Below are 16,278 nucleotides of genomic sequence, written 5' to 3'. Positions count from 1 at the left end.
GCTCCTGATGACTGCCCAGTGACCCCTGGGTTAGAGAAGGTAAATCAGCCAGGGTTCATGCTCCTGATCACTGTCCAGTGACCCCTGGGTTAGAGAGAGTGAGGGTAAATCAGCCAGGATTCCTGCCCCTGATCACTGCCCAGTGATCCCTGGGTTAGAGAGAGGGGAAATCAGCCTGGGTTCCTGCTCCTGATCACTGCCCAGTAAACCCTGGGTTAGAGAGAGGGGAAATCAGCCAGGGTTCCTGCCCTGACCACTGCCTAGTGACCCCTGGTTTAGAGAGAGAGGAAATCAGCCAGGGTTCCTGCTATTGATCACTGCCCAGTGATCCCGGGGTTAGAGAGAGAGGGAAATCAGCCAGGGTTCCTGCTCCTGATCACTGCCCAGTGATCCCGGGGTTAGAGAGAGAGGGAAATCTGCCAGGGTTCCTGCTCCTGATCATTGCCCAGTGATCCCGGGGTTAGAGAGAGAGGGAAATCTGCCAGGGTTCCTGCTCCTGACCACCGTCCATGGACCCCTGGGTTAGAGAGAGAGGGGAAATCAGACAGGGTTCCTGCTCCTGATCACTGCCCAGTGACTCCTGGGTTAGAGAGCGTAAATCAGCCAGGGTTCCTGCTCCGGATCACTGCCCAGTGACCCCGGGGTTAGAAGGAGGATGAAATCAGCCAGCGTTCCTGCTCCTGATCACTGTCCATGGACCCCTGGGTTAGAGAGAGAGGGGAAATCAGCCAGGGTTCCTGCTCCTGATCACTGCCCAGTGACCTTGGGGTTAAAGAGAGGGGGTAATCAGCCAGGGGTCCTGCTCCTGATCACTGCCCAGTGACCCCTGGGATAGAGAGGGGAAATCAGCCAGGGTTCCTGCTCCGGATCACTGCCCAGTGACCCCGGGGTTAGAAGGAGGGTGAAATCAGCCAGCGTTCCTGCTCCTGATCACTGTCCATGGACCCCTGGGTTAGAGAGAGAGGGGAAATCAGCCAGGGTTTCTGCTCCTGATCACTGTCCAGTGACCCCTGTGTTAGAGAGAGAGGGGAAATCAGCCAGGGTTCCTGCTGCTGATCACTGCCCAGTGACCCCTGGGTTAGAGAAGGTAAATCAGCCAGGGTTCATGCTCCTGATCACTGTCCAGTGACCCCTGGGTTAGAGAGAGAGAGGGTAAATCAGCCAGGATTCCTGCCCCTGATCACTGCCCAGTGATCCCTGGGTTAGAGAGAGGGGAAATCAGCCTGGGTTCCTGCTCCTTATCACTGCCCAGTAAACCCTGTGTTAGAGAGAGGGGAAATCAGCCAGGGTTCCTGCCCTGATCACTGCCGACTGACCCCTGGTTTAGAGAGAGAGGAAATCAGCCAGGGTTCCTGCTATTGATCACTGTCCCGTGACCGATGCGTTAGAGAGAGAGGGGAAATCAGCCAGGGTTCCTGCTCCTGATCACTGCCCAGTGATCCCGGGGTTAGAGAGAGAGGGAAATCAGCCAGGGATCCTGCTCCTGATCACTGCCCAGTGATCACGGGGTTAGAGAGAGAGGGAAATCTGCCAGGGTTCCTGCTCCTGATCACTGCCCAGTGAACCCGGGGTTAGAGAGAGAGGGAAATCTGCCAGGGTTCCTGCTCCTGATCACCGTCCATGGACCCCTGGGTTAGAGAGAGAGGGGAAATCAGACAGGGTTCCTGCTCCTGATCACTGCCCAGTGACCCCTGGGTTAGAGAGCGTAAATCAGCCAGGGTTCCTGCTCCTGATGACTGCCCAGTGACCCCTGGGTTAGAGAAGGTAAATCAGCCAGGGCTCATGCTCCTGATCACTGTCCAGTGACCCCTGGGTTAGAGAGAGAGAGGGTAAATCAGCCAGGATTCCTGCCCCTGATCACTGCCCAGTGACCCCTGGGTTAGAGAGAGAGAGCGGAAAACAGCCAGGGTTCCTGCTCCTGATCACTGTCCAGTGACCCCTGGTTTAGAGAGAAGGGGAAATCAGTCACGGTTCATGCCCATGATCAATGCCCAGTGACCCCTGGGTTCGAGAGGGTGAATCAGCCAGGATTGCGACTCCTGATCACTGCCCAGTGACACCGGGGTTAGAGAGAGGGTGAAATCAGCCAGGGTTCCTGCTCCTGATCACTATCCATGGACCCCTGGGTTAGTGAGAGAGGTGAAATCAGCAGGATTCCTGCTCCTGATCACTGTCCAGTGACCCCTGGGTTAGAGAGAGGGGGAAATCAGCCAGGATTCCTGCTCCTGATCACTGCACAGTGACCCCTGGGTTAGAGAGGGGAAATCAGCCGGGGTTCCTGCTCCTGATCACTGCCCAGTAACCCCTGTGTTAGAGACGGGAAAATCAGCCAGGGTTCCTGCTCCTGATCACTGCCCAGTGACCCCTGGGTTAGACAGGATAAATCAGCCAGGGTTCCTGCTCCTGATCACTGCCCAGTGACCCCGGAGTTAGAGAGAGGGGGAAATCAGCCAGTGTTCCTGCTCCTGATCACTGTCCATGGACCCCTGGTTTAGAGAGAGAGGGGAAGTCAGCCAGGGTTCCTGCACCTGATCACTGCCCAGTGATCCCTGGGTTATAGAGAGATGAAATCAGCCAGGCTTCGTGCTCCTGATAACTGTCCAGTGACCGATGCGTTAGAGAAAGGGGAAATCAGCCAGGGGTCCTGCTCCTGATCACTGCCCAGTGACCCCTGGGTTCGAGAGGGGAAAATCAGCCAGGGTTCCTGCTCCTGATCACTGCCCAGTGACCCCTGGGTTAGAGAGGGTAAATCAGCCAAGGTTCCTGCTCCTGATCACTGCCCAGTGACCCCGGGTTTAGAGAGAGAGGAGAAATCAGCCAGGGTTCCTGCTCCTGATCACTGTCCATGGACCCCTGGTTTAGAGAGAGAGAGCAGAAAACAGGCAGGGTTCCTGCCCCTGATCACTGCCCAGCGACCCCGGGTTTAGAGAGAGGGGGAAATCAGCCGGGGTTCCTGCTCCTGATCATTGCCCAGTAACCCCTGGGTTAGAGACGGGAAAATCAGCCAGGGTTCCTGCTCCTGATCACTGCCCAGTGACCCCTGAGTTAGACAGGGTAAATCAGCCAGGGTTCCTGCTCCTGATCACTGCCCAGTGAAATCAGCCAGTGTTCCTGCTCCTGATCACTGTCCATGGACCCCTGGGTTAGAGGGAGGGGAAATCAGCCTGGGTTCCTGCTCCTAATCACTGCCCAGTGACCCCTGGGTTAGAGAGAGGGGAAATCAGCCTGGGTTCCTGCTTCTGATCACTGCCCAGTGACCCCGGAGTTAGAGAGAGGGGGAAATCAGCCAGGGGTCCTGTTCCTGATCACTGCCCAGTGACCCCGGGTTTAGAGAGAGAGGAGAAGTCAGCCAGGGTTCCTGCACCTGATCACTGCCCAGTGATCCCTGGGTTAGAGAGAGGGGGAAATCAGCCAGGGTTCCTGCTCCTAATCACTGCCCAGTGACCCCTGGGTTAGAGAGAGGGGAAATCAGCCTGGGTTCCTGCTTCTGATCACTGCCCAGTGACCCCGGAGTTAGAGAGAGGGGGAAATCAGCCAGGGGTCCTGCTCCTGATCACTGCCCAGTGACCCCGGTTTTAGAGAGAGAGAGGAGAAATCAGCCAGGGTTCCTGCTCCTGATCACTGTCCAGTGACCCCTGAGTTAGAGAGAGAGAGGGGAAATCAGCCAGGATTCCTGCCCCTGATCACTGTCTAGCGACCCCTGGGTTAGAGAGAGAGAGCGGAAAACAGGCAGGGTTCCTGCTCATGATCACTGTCCAGTGACCCCTGGGTTAGAGAGAAGGGGAAATCAGCCAGGGTTCCTGCCCCTGATCACTGCCCAGTGACCCCTGGGTTAGAGAGGGGAAAATCAGCCAGGGTTCCTGCTCCTGATGACTGCCCAGTGACCCCTGGGTTAGAGAAGGTAAATCAGCCAGGGTTCATGCTCCTGATCACTGTCCAGTGACCCCTGGGTTAGAGAGAGTGAGGGTAAATCAGCCAGGAGTCCTGCCCCTGATCACTGCCCAGTGATCCCTGGGTGAGAGAGAGGGGAAATCAGCCTGGGTTCCTGCTCCTGATCACTGCCCAGTAAACCCTGGGTTAGAGAGAGGGGAAATCAGCCAGGGTTCCTGCCCTGACCACTGCCTAGTGACCCCTGGGTTAGAGAGAGAGGGGAAATCAGCCAGGGTTCCTGCTCCTGATCACTGCCCAGTGATCCCGGGGTTAGAGAGAGAGGGAAATCAGCCAGGGTTCCTGCTCCTGATCACTGCCCAGTGATCCCGGGGTTAGAGAGAGACGGAAATCTGCCAGGGTTCCTGCTCCTGATCACTGCCCAGTGATCCCGGGGTTAGAGAGAGAGGGAAATCTGCCAGGGTTCCTGCTCCTGATCACCGTCCATGGACCCCTGGGTTAGAGAGAGAGGGGAAATCAGACAGGGTTCCTGCTCCTGATCACTGCCCAGTGACTCCTGGGTTAGAGAGCGTAAATCAGGCAGGGTTCCTGCTCCGGATCACTGCCCAGTGACCCCGGGGTTAGAAGTAGGGTGAAATCAGCCAGCGTTCCTGCTCCTGATCACTGTCCATGGACCCCTGGGTTAGAGAGAGAGGGGAAATCAGCCAGGGTTCCTGCTCCTGATCACTGTCCCGTGACCTTGGGGTTAGAGAGAGGGGGAAATCAGCCAGGGGTCCTGCTCCTGATCACTGCCCAGTGACCCCTGGGATAGAGAGGGGAAATCAGCCAGGGTTCCTGCTCCGGATCACTGCCCAGTGACCCCGGGGTTAGAAGGAGGGTGAAATCAGCCAGCGTTCCTGCTCCTGATCACTGTCCATGGACCCCTGGGTTAGAGAGAGAGGGGAAATCAGCCAGGGTTTCTGCTCCTGATCACTGTCCAGTGACCCCTGTGTTAGAGAGAGAGGGGAAATCAGCCAGGGTTCCTGCTCCTGATCACTATCCATGGACCCCTGGGTTAGTGAGAGAGGTGAAATCAGCAGGATTCCTGCTCCTGATCACTGTCCAGTGACCCCTGGGTTAGAGAGGGGAAATCAGCCGGGGTTCCTGCTCCTGATCACTGCCCAGTAACCCTTGTGTTAGAGACGGGAAAATCAGCCAGGGTTCCTGCTCCTGATCACTGCCCAGTGATATCGGGGTTAGAGAGAGAAGGAAATCAGCCAGGGTTCCTGCGCCTGATCACTGCCCAGTGATCCCGGGGTTAGGAAGAGAGGGAAATCAGCCAGGGTTCCTGCTCCTGATCACCGTCCATGGACCCCTGGGTTAGAGAGAGAGGGGAAATCAGCCAAGTTTCCTGCTCCTGATCACTGCCCAGTGATCCCGGGGTTAGAGAGAGAGGGAAATCAGACAGGGGTCCTGCCCCTGATCACTGCCCAGTGACTAATAGGTTAGAGAGAGGGAAAAATCAGCCAGGGGTCCTGCTCCTGATCACTGTCCATGGACCCCTGGGTTAGAGAGATAGGTGAAATCAGCCAGGGTTCCTGCTCCTGATCACTGCCCAGTGACCTTGGGGTTAGAGAGAGAGGGCAAATCAGACAGGGTTCCTGCTCCTGATCACTGCCCAGTGACCCCTGGGTTAGAGAGCGTAAGTCAGTCAGGGTTCCTGCTCCGGATCACTGCCCAGTGACCCCGGGGTTAGAAGGAGGGTGAAATCAGCCAGCGTTCCTGCTCCTGATCACTGTCCATGGACCCCTGGGTTAGAGAGAGAGGGGAAATCAGCCAGGGTTCCTGCTCCTGATCACTGCCCAGTGACCTTGGGGTTAGAGAGAGGGGGAAATCAGCCAGGATTCCTGCTCCGGATCACTGCCCAGTGACCCCGGGGTTAGAAGGACGGTGAAATCAGCCAGCGTTCCTGCTCCTGATTATGTCCATGGACCCCTGGGTTAGAGAGAGAGGGGAAATCAGCCAGGGTTTCTGCTCCTGATCACTGTCCAGTGACCCCTGTGTTGGAGAGAGAGGGGAAATCAGCCAGGGTTCCTGCTCCTGATCACTGTCCAGTGACCCCTGTGTTAGAGAGAGAGGGGTAATCAGCCAGGGGTCCTGCTCCTGATCACTGTACAGTCACCCCTGGGTCAGAGAGAGAGAGGGGAATTCAGCCAGGGTTCATGCCCCTGATCACTGCCCAGTGACCCCTGGGTTAGAGAGAGGGGGAAATCAGCCAGGGGTCCTGCTCCTGATCACTGCCCAGTAAACCCTGGGTTAGAGAGAGGGGAAATCAGCCAGGGTTCCTGCCCTGATCACTGCCTAGTGACCCCTGGTTTAGAGAGAGAGGAAATCAGCCAGGGTTCCTGCTATTGATCACTGTCCCGTGACCGATGCGTTAGAGAGAGAGGGGAAATCAGCCAGGGTACCTGCTCCTGATCACTGCCCAGTGACCCCTGGGTTAGAGAGGGGAAAATAAGCCAGGGTTCCTGCTCCTGATGACTTCCCAGTGACCCCTGGGTTAGAGAAGGTAAATCAGCCAGGGTTCATGCTCCTGATCACTGTCCAGTGACCCCTGGGTTAGAGAGAGTGAGGGTAAATCAGCCAGGATTCCTGCCCCTGATCACTGCCCAGTGATCCCTGGGTTAGAGAGAGGGGAAATCAGCCTGGGTTCCTGCTCCTGATCACTGCCCAGTAAACCCTGGGTTAGAGAGAGGGGAAATCAGCCAGGGTTCCTGCCGTGACCACTGCCTAGTGACCCCTGGTTTAGAGAGAGAGGAAATCAGCCAGGGTTCCTGCTATTGATCACTGCCCAGTGATCCCGGGGTTAGAGAGAGAGGGAAATCAGCCAGGGTTCCTGCTCCTGATCACTGCCCAGTGATCCCGGGGTTAGAGAGAGAGGGAAATCTGCCAGGGTTCCTGCTCCTGATCACTGCCCAGTGATCCCGGGGTTAGAGAGAGAGGGAAATCTGCCAGGGTTCCTGCTCCTGATCACCGTCCATGGACCCCTGGGTTAGAGAGAGAGGGGAAATCAGACAGGGTTCCTGCTCCTGATCACTGCCCAGTGACTCCTGGGTTAGAGAGCGTAAATCAGCCAGGGTTCCTGCTCCGGATCACTGCCCAGTGACCCCGGGGTTAGAAGGAGGGTGAAATCAGCCAGCGTTCCTGCTCCTGATCACTGTCCATGGACCCCTGGGTTAGAGAGAGAGGGGAAATCAGCCAGGGTTTCTGCTCCTGATCACTGTCCAGTGACCCCTGTGTTAGAGAGAGAGGGGAAATCAGCCAGGGTTCCTGCTCCTGATCACTGCCCAGTGACCCCTGGGTTAGAGAAGGTAAATCAGCCAGGGTTCATGCTCCTGATCACTGTCCAGTGACCCCTGGGTTAGAGAGAGAGAGGGTAAATCAGCCAGGATTCCTGCCCCTGATCACTGCCCAGTGATCCCTGGGTTAGAGAGAGGGGAAATCAGCCTGGGTTCCTGCTCCTTATCACTGCCCAGTAAACCCTGTGTTAGAGAGAGGGGAAATCAGCCAGGGTTCCTGCCCTGACCACTGCCTACTGACCCCTGGTTTAGAGAGCGAGGAAATCAGCCAGGGTTCCTGCTATTGATCACTGTCCCGTGACCGATGCGTTAGAGAGAGAGGGGAAATCAGCCAGGGTTCCTGCTCCTGATCACTGCCCAGTGATCACGGGGTTAGAGAGAGAGGGAAATCAGCCAGGGTTCCTGCTCCTGATCACTGCCCAGTGATCCCGGGGTTAGAGAGAGAGGGAAATCTGCCAGGGTTCCTGCTCCTGATCACCGTCCATGGACCCCTGGGTTAGAGAGAGAGGGGAAATCAGACAGGGTTCCTGCTCCTGATCACTGCCCAGTGACCCCTGGGTTAGAGAGCGTAAATCAGCCAGGGTTCCTGCTCCGGATCACTGCCCAGTGATCCCGGGGTTAGAGAGAGAGGGAAATCTGCCAGGGTTCCTGCTCCTGATCACTGCCCAGTGATCACGGGGTTAGAGAGAGAGGGAAATCAGCCAGGGTTCCTGCTCCTGATCACTGCCCAGTGATCCCGGGGTTAGAGAGAGAGGGGAAATCAGCCAGGGTTTCTGCTCCTGATCACTGTCCAGTGACCCCTGTGTTAGAGAGAGAGGAGAAATCAGCCAGGGTTCCTGCTCCTGATCACTGTCCATGGACCCCTGGTTTAGAGAGAGAGAGCAGAAAACAGGCAGGGTTCCTGCCCCTGATCACTGCCCAGCGACCCCGGGTTTAGAGAGAGGGGGAAATCAGCCGGGGTTCCTGCTCCTGATCATTGCCCAGTAACCCCTGGGTTAGAGACGGGAAAATCAGCCAGGGTTCCTGCTCCTGATCACTGCCCAGTGACCCCTGAGTTAGACAGGGTAAATCAGCCAGGGTTCCTGCTCCTGATCACTGCCCAGTGAAATCAGCCAGTGTTCCTGCTCCTGATCACTGTCCATGGACCCCTGGGTTAGAGGGAGGGGAAATCAGCCTGGGTTCCTGCTCCTAATCACTGCCCAGTGACCCCTGGGTTAGAGAGAGGGGAAATCAGCCTGGGTTCCTGCTTCTGATCACTGCCCAGTGACCCCGGAGTTAGAGAGAGGGGGAAATCAGCCAGGGGTCCTGTTCCTGATCACTGCCCAGTGACCCCGGGTTTAGAGAGAGAGGAGAAGTCAGCCAGGGTTCCTGCACCTGATCACTGCCCAGTGATCCCTGGGTTAGAGAGAGGGGGAAATCAGCCAGGGTTCCTGCTCCTAATCACTGCCCAGTGACCCCTGGGTTAGAGAGAGGGGAAATCAGCCTGGGTTCCTGCTTCTGATCACTGCCCAGTGACCCCGGAGTTAGAGAGAGGGGGAAATCAGCCAGGGGTCCTGCTCCTGATCACTGCCCAGTGACCCCGGTTTTAGAGAGAGAGGAGAAATCAGCCAGGGTTCCTGCTCCTGATCACTGTCCAGTGACCCCTGAGTTAGAGAGAGAGAGGGGAAATCAGCCAGGATTCCTGCCCCTGATCACTGTCTAGCGACCCCTGGGTTAGAGAGAGAGAGCGGAAAACAGGCAGGGTTCCTGCTCATGATCACTGTCCAGTGACCCCTGGGTTAGAGAGAAGGGGAAATCAGCCAGGGTTCCTGCCCCTGATCACTGCCCAGTGACCCCTGGGTTAGAGAGGGGAAAATCAGCCAGGGTTCCTGCTCCTGATGACTGCCCAGTGACCCCTGGGTTAGAGAAGGTAAATCAGCCAGGGTTCATGCTCCTGATCACTGTCCAGTGACCCCTGGGTTAGAGAGAGTGAGGGTAAATCAGCCAGGAGTCCTGCCCCTGATCACTGCCCAGTGATCCCTGGGTGAGAGAGAGGGGAAATCAGCCTGGGTTCCTGCTCCTGATCACTGCCCAGTAAACCCTGGGTTAGAGAGAGGGGAAATCAGCCAGGGTTCCTGCCCTGACCACTGCCTAGTGACCCCTGGGTTAGAGAGAGAGGGGAAATCAGCCAGGGTTCCTGCTCCTGATCACTGCCCAGTGATCCCGGGGTTAGAGAGAGAGGGAAATCAGCCAGGGTTCCTGCTCCTGATCACTGCCCAGTGATCCCGGGGTTAGAGAGAGACGGAAATCTGCCAGGGTTCCTGCTCCTGATCACTGCCCAGTGATCCCGGGGTTAGAGAGAGAGGGAAATCTGCCAGGGTTCCTGCTCCTGATCACCGTCCATGGACCCCTGGGTTAGAGAGAGAGGGGAAATCAGACAGGGTTCCTGCTCCTGATCACTGCCCAGTGACTCCTGGGTTAGAGAGCGTAAATCAGGCAGGGTTCCTGCTCCGGATCACTGCCCAGTGACCCCGGGGTTAGAAGTAGGGTGAAATCAGCCAGCGTTCCTGCTCCTGATCACTGTCCATGGACCCCTGGGTTAGAGAGAGAGGGGAAATCAGCCAGGGTTCCTGCTCCTGATCACTGTCCCGTGACCTTGGGGTTAGAGAGAGGGGGAAATCAGCCAGGGGTCCTGCTCCTGATCACTGCCCAGTGACCCCTGGGATAGAGAGGGGAAATCAGCCAGGGTTCCTGCTCCGGATCACTGTCCAGTGACCCCTGTGTTAGAGAGAGAGGGGAAATCAGCCAGGGTTCCTGCTCCTGATCACTATCCATGGACCCCTGGGTTAGTGAGAGAGGTGAAATCAGCAGGATTCCTGCTCCTGATCACTGTCCAGTGACCCCTGGGTTAGAGAGGGGAAATCAGCCGGGGTTCCTGCTCCTGATCACTGCCCAGTAACCCTTGTGTTAGAGACGGGAAAATCAGCCAGGGTTCCTGCTCCTGATCACTGCCCAGTGATATCGGGGTTAGAGAGAGAAGGAAATCAGCCAGGGTTCCTGCGCCTGATCACTGCCCAGTGATCCCGGGGTTAGGAAGAGAGGGAAATCAGCCAGGGTTCCTGCTCCTGATCACCGTCCATGGACCCCTGGGTTAGAGAGAGAGGGGAAATCAGCCAAGTTTCCTGCTCCTGATCACTGCCCAGTGATCCCGGGGTTAGAGAGAGAGGGAAATCAGACAGGGGTCCTGCCCCTGATCACTGCCCAGTGACTAATAGGTTAGAGAGAGGGAAAAATCAGCCAGGGGTCCTGCTCCTGATCACTGTCCATGGACCCCTGGGTTAGAGAGATAGGTGAAATCAGCCAGGGTTCCTGCTCCTGATCACTGCCCAGTGACCTTGGGGTTAGAGAGAGAGGGCAAATCAGACAGGGTTCCTGCTCCTGATCACTGCCCAGTGACCCCTGGGTTAGAGAGCGTAAGTCAGTCAGGGTTCCTGCTCCGGATCACTGCCCAGTGACCCCGGGGTTAGAAGGAGGGTGAAATCAGCCAGCGTTCCTGCTCCTGATCACTGTCCATGGACCCCTGGGTTAGAGAGAGAGGGGAAATCAGCCAGGGTTCCTGCTCCTGATCACTGCCCAGTGACCTTGGGGTTAGAGAGAGGGGGAAATCAGCCAGGATTCCTGCTCCGGATCACTGCCCAGTGACCCCGGGGTTAGAAGGACGGTGAAATCAGCCAGCGTTCCTGCTCCTGATTATGTCCATGGACCCCTGGGTTAGAGAGAGAGGGGAAATCAGCCAGGGTTTCTGCTCCTGATCACTGTCCAGTGACCCCTGTGTTGGAGAGAGAGGGGAAATCAGCCAGGGTTCCTGCTCCTGATCACTGTCCAGTGACCCCTGTGTTAGAGAGAGAGGGGTAATCAGCCAGGGGTCCTGCTCCTGATCACTGTACAGTCACCCCTGGGTCAGAGAGAGAGAGGGGAATTCAGCCAGGGTTCATGCCCCTGATCACTGCCCAGTGACCCCTGGGTTAGAGAGAGGGGGAAATCAGCCAGGGGTCCTGCTCCTGATCACTGCCCAGTAAACCCTGGGTTAGAGAGAGGGGAAATCAGCCAGGGTTCCTGCCCTGATCACTGCCTAGTGACCCCTGGTTTAGAGAGAGAGGAAATCAGCCAGGGTTCCTGCTATTGATCACTGTCCCGTGACCGATGCGTTAGAGAGAGAGGGGAAATCAGCCAGGGTACCTGCTCCTGATCACTGCCCAGTGACCCCTGGGTTAGAGAGGGGAAAATAAGCCAGGGTTCCTGCTCCTGATGACTTCCCAGTGACCCCTGGGTTAGAGAAGGTAAATCAGCCAGGGTTCATGCTCCTGATCACTGTCCAGTGACCCCTGGGTTAGAGAGAGTGAGGGTAAATCAGCCAGGATTCCTGCCCCTGATCACTGCCCAGTGATCCCTGGGTTAGAGAGAGGGGAAATCAGCCTGGGTTCCTGCTCCTGATCACTGCCCAGTAAACCCTGGGTTAGAGAGAGGGGAAATCAGCCAGGGTTCCTGCCGTGACCACTGCCTAGTGACCCCTGGTTTAGAGAGAGAGGAAATCAGCCAGGGTTCCTGCTATTGATCACTGCCCAGTGATCCCGGGGTTAGAGAGAGAGGGAAATCAGCCAGGGTTCCTGCTCCTGATCACTGCCCAGTGATCCCGGGGTTAGAGAGAGAGGGAAATCTGCCAGGGTTCCTGCTCCTGATCACTGCCCAGTGATCCCGGGGTTAGAGAGAGAGGGAAATCTGCCAGGGTTCCTGCTCCTGATCACCGTCCATGGACCCCTGGGTTAGAGAGAGAGGGGAAATCAGACAGGGTTCCTGCTCCTGATCACTGCCCAGTGACTCCTGGGTTAGAGAGCGTAAATCAGCCAGGGTTCCTGCTCCGGATCACTGCCCAGTGACCCCGGGGTTAGAAGGAGGGTGAAATCAGCCAGCGTTCCTGCTCCTGATCACTGTCCATGGACCCCTGGGTTAGAGAGAGAGGGGAAATCAGCCAGGGTTTCTGCTCCTGATCACTGTCCAGTGACCCCTGTGTTAGAGAGAGAGGGGAAATCAGCCAGGGTTCCTGCTCCTGATCACTGCCCAGTGACCCCTGGGTTAGAGAAGGTAAATCAGCCAGGGTTCATGCTCCTGATCACTGTCCAGTGACCCCTGGGTTAGAGAGAGAGAGGGTAAATCAGCCAGGATTCCTGCCCCTGATCACTGCCCAGTGATCCCTGGGTTAGAGAGAGGGGAAATCAGCCTGGGTTCCTGCTCCTTATCACTGCCCAGTAAACCCTGTGTTAGAGAGAGGGGAAATCAGCCAGGGTTCCTGCCCTGACCACTGCCTACTGACCCCTGGTTTAGAGAGAGAGGAAATCAGCCAGGGTTCCTGCTATTGATCACTGTCCCGTGACCGATGCGTTAGAGAGAGAGGGGAAATCAGCCAGGGTTCCTGCTCCTGATCACTGCCCAGTGATCACGGGGTTAGAGAGAGAGGGAAATCAGCCAGGGTTCCTGCTCCTGATCACTGCCCAGTGATCCCGGGGTTAGAGAGAGAGGGAAATCTGCCAGGGTTCCTGCTCCTGATCACCGTCCATGGACCCCTGGGTTAGAGAGAGAGGGGAAATCAGACAGGGTTCCTGCTCCTGATCACTGCCCAGTGACCCCTGGGTTAGAGAGCGTAAATCAGCCAGGGTTCCTGCTCCGGATCACTGCCCAGTGATCCCGGGGTTAGAGAGAGAGGGAAATCTGCCAGGGTTCCTGCTCCTGATCACTGCCCAGTGATCACGGGGTTAGAGAGAGAGGGAAATCAGCCAGGGTTCCTGCTCCTGATCACTGCCCAGTGATCCCGGGGTTAGAGAGAGAGGGGAAATCAGCCAGGGTTTCTGCTCCTGATCACTGTCCAGTGACCCCTGTGTTAGAGAGAGAGGAGAAATCAGCCAGGGTTCCTGCTCCTGATCACTGTCCATGGACCCCTGGTTTAGAGAGAGAGAGCAGAAAACAGGCAGGGTTCCTGCCCCTGATCACTGCCCAGCGACCCCGGGTTTAGAGAGAGGGGGAAATCAGCCGGGGTTCCTGCTCCTGATCATTGCCCAGTAACCCCTGGGTTAGAGACGGGAAAATCAGCCAGGGTTCCTGCTCCTGATCACTGCCCAGTGACCCCTGAGTTAGACAGGGTAAATCAGCCAGGGTTCCTGCTCCTGATCACTGCCCAGTGAAATCAGCCAGTGTTCCTGCTCCTGATCACTGTCCATGGACCCCTGGGTTAGAGGGAGGGGAAATCAGCCTGGGTTCCTGCTCCTAATCACTGCCCAGTGACCCCTGGGTTAGAGAGAGGGGAAATCAGCCTGGGTTCCTGCTTCTGATCACTGCCCAGTGACCCCGGAGTTAGAGAGAGGGGGAAATCAGCCAGGGGTCCTGTTCCTGATCACTGCCCAGTGACCCCGGGTTTAGAGAGAGAGGAGAAGTCAGCCAGGGTTCCTGCACCTGATCACTGCCCAGTGATCCCTGGGTTAGAGAGAGGGGGAAATCAGCCAGGGTTCCTGCTCCTAATCACTGCCCAGTGACCCCTGGGTTAGAGAGAGGGGAAATCAGCCTGGGTTCCTGCTTCTGATCACTGCCCAGTGACCCCGGAGTTAGAGAGAGGGGGAAATCAGCCAGGGGTCCTGCTCCTGATCACTGCCCAGTGACCCCGGTTTTAGAGAGAGAGGAGAAATCAGCCAGGGTTCCTGCTCCTGATCACTGTCCAGTGACCCCTGAGTTAGAGAGAGAGAGGGGAAATCAGCCAGGATTCCTGCCCCTGATCACTGTCTAGCGACCCCTGGGTTAGAGAGAGAGAGCGGAAAACAGGCAGGGTTCCTGCTCATGATCACTGTCCAGTGACCCCTGGGTTAGAGAGAAGGGGAAATCAGCCAGGGTTCCTGCCCCTGATCACTGCCCAGTGACCCCTGGGTTAGAGAGGGGAAAATCAGCCAGGGTTCCTGCTCCTGATGACTGCCCAGTGACCCCTGGGTTAGAGAAGGTAAATCAGCCAGGGTTCATGCTCCTGATCACTGTCCAGTGACCCCTGGGTTAGAGAGAGTGAGGGTAAATCAGCCAGGAGTCCTGCCCCTGATCACTGCCCAGTGATCCCTGGGTGAGAGAGAGGGGAAATCAGCCTGGGTTCCTGCTCCTGATCACTGCCCAGTAAACCCTGGGTTAGAGAGAGGGGAAATCAGCCAGGGTTCCTGCCCTGACCACTGCCTAGTGACCCCTGGGTTAGAGAGAGAGGGGAAATCAGCCAGGGTTCCTGCTCCTGATCACTGCCCAGTGATCCCGGGGTTAGAGAGAGAGGGAAATCAGCCAGGGTTCCTGCTCCTGATCACTGCCCAGTGATCCCGGGGTTAGAGAGAGACGGAAATCTGCCAGGGTTCCTGCTCCTGATCACTGCCCAGTGATCCCGGGGTTAGAGAGAGAGGGAAATCTGCCAGGGTTCCTGCTCCTGATCACCGTCCATGGACCCCTGGGTTAGAGAGAGAGGGGAAATCAGACAGGGTTCCTGCTCCTGATCACTGCCCAGTGACTCCTGGGTTAGAGAGCGTAAATCAGGCAGGGTTCCTGCTCCGGATCACTGCCCAGTGACCCCGGGGTTAGAAGTAGGGTGAAATCAGCCAGCGTTCCTGCTCCTGATCACTGTCCATGGACCCCTGGGTTAGAGAGAGAGGGGAAATCAGCCAGGGTTCCTGCTCCTGATCACTGCCCAGTGACCTTGGGGTTAGAGAGAGGGGGAAATCAGCCAGGGGTCCTGCTCCTGATCACTGCCCAGTGACCCCTGGGATAGAGAGGGGAAATCAGCCAGGGTTCCTGCTCCGGATCACTGCCCAGTGACCCCGGGGTTAGAAGGAGGGTGAAATCAGCCAGCGTTCCTGCTCCTGATCACTGTCCATGGACCCCTGGGTTAGAGAGAGAGGGGAAATCAGCCAGGGTTTCTGCTCCTGATCACTGTCCAGTGACCCCTGTGTTAGAGAGAGAGGGGAAATCAGCCAGGGTTCCTGCTCCTGATCACTATCCATGGACCCCTGGGTTAGTGAGAGAGGTGAAATCAGCAGGATTCCTGCTCCTGATCACTGTCCAGTGACCCCTGGGTTAGAGAGGGGAAATCAGCCGGGGTTCCTGCTCCTGATCACTGCCCAGTAACCCTTGTGTTAGAGACGGGAAAATCAGCCAGGGTTCCTGCTCCTGATCACTGCCCAGTGATATCGGGGTTAGAGAGAGAAGGAAATCAGCCAGGGTTCCTGCGCCTGATCACTGCCCAGTGATCCCGGGGTTAGGAAGAGAGGGAAATCAGCCAGGGTTCCTGCTCCTGATCACCGTCCATGGACCCCTGGGTTAGAGAGAGAGGGGAAATCAGCCAAGTTTCCTGCTCCTGATCACTGCCCAGTGATCCCGGGGTTAGAGAGAGAGGGAAATCAGACAGGGGTCCTGCCCCTGATCACTGCCCAGTGACTAATAGGTTAGAGAGAGGGAAAAATCAGCCAGGGGTCCTGCTCCTGATCACTGTCCATGGACCCCTGGGTTAGAGAGATAGGTGAAATCAGCCAGGGTTCCTGCTCCTGATCACTGCCCAGTGACCTTGGGGTTAGAGAGAGAGGGCAAATCAGACAGGGTTCCTGCTCCTGATCACTGCCCAGTGACCCCTGGGTTAGAGAGCGTAAATCAGTCAGGGTTCCTGCTCCGGATCACTGCCCAGTGACCCCGGGGTTAGAAGGAGGGTGAAATCAGCCAGCGTTCCTGCTCCTGATCACTGTCCATGGACCCCTGGGTTAGAGAGAGAGGGGAAATCAGCCAGGGTTCCTGCTCCTGATCACTGCCCAGTGACCTTGGGGTTAGAGAGAGGGGGAAATCAGCCAGGATTCCTGCTCCGGATCACTGCCCAGTGACCCCGGGGTTAGAAGGACGGTGAAATCAGCCAGCGTTCCTGCTCCTGATTATGTCCATGGACCCCTGGGTTAGAGAGAGAGGGGAAATCAGCCAGGGTTTCTGCTCCTGATCACTGTCCAGTGACCCCTGTGTTGGA

Source organism: Pristiophorus japonicus, chromosome 12 (genome assembly GCF_044704955.1).
Source record: "Pristiophorus japonicus isolate sPriJap1 chromosome 12, sPriJap1.hap1, whole genome shotgun sequence".
Taxonomy (NCBI): Eukaryota; Metazoa; Chordata; class Chondrichthyes; family Pristiophoridae; genus Pristiophorus; species Pristiophorus japonicus.
Note: the sequence above shows the minus strand (reverse complement) of the source record.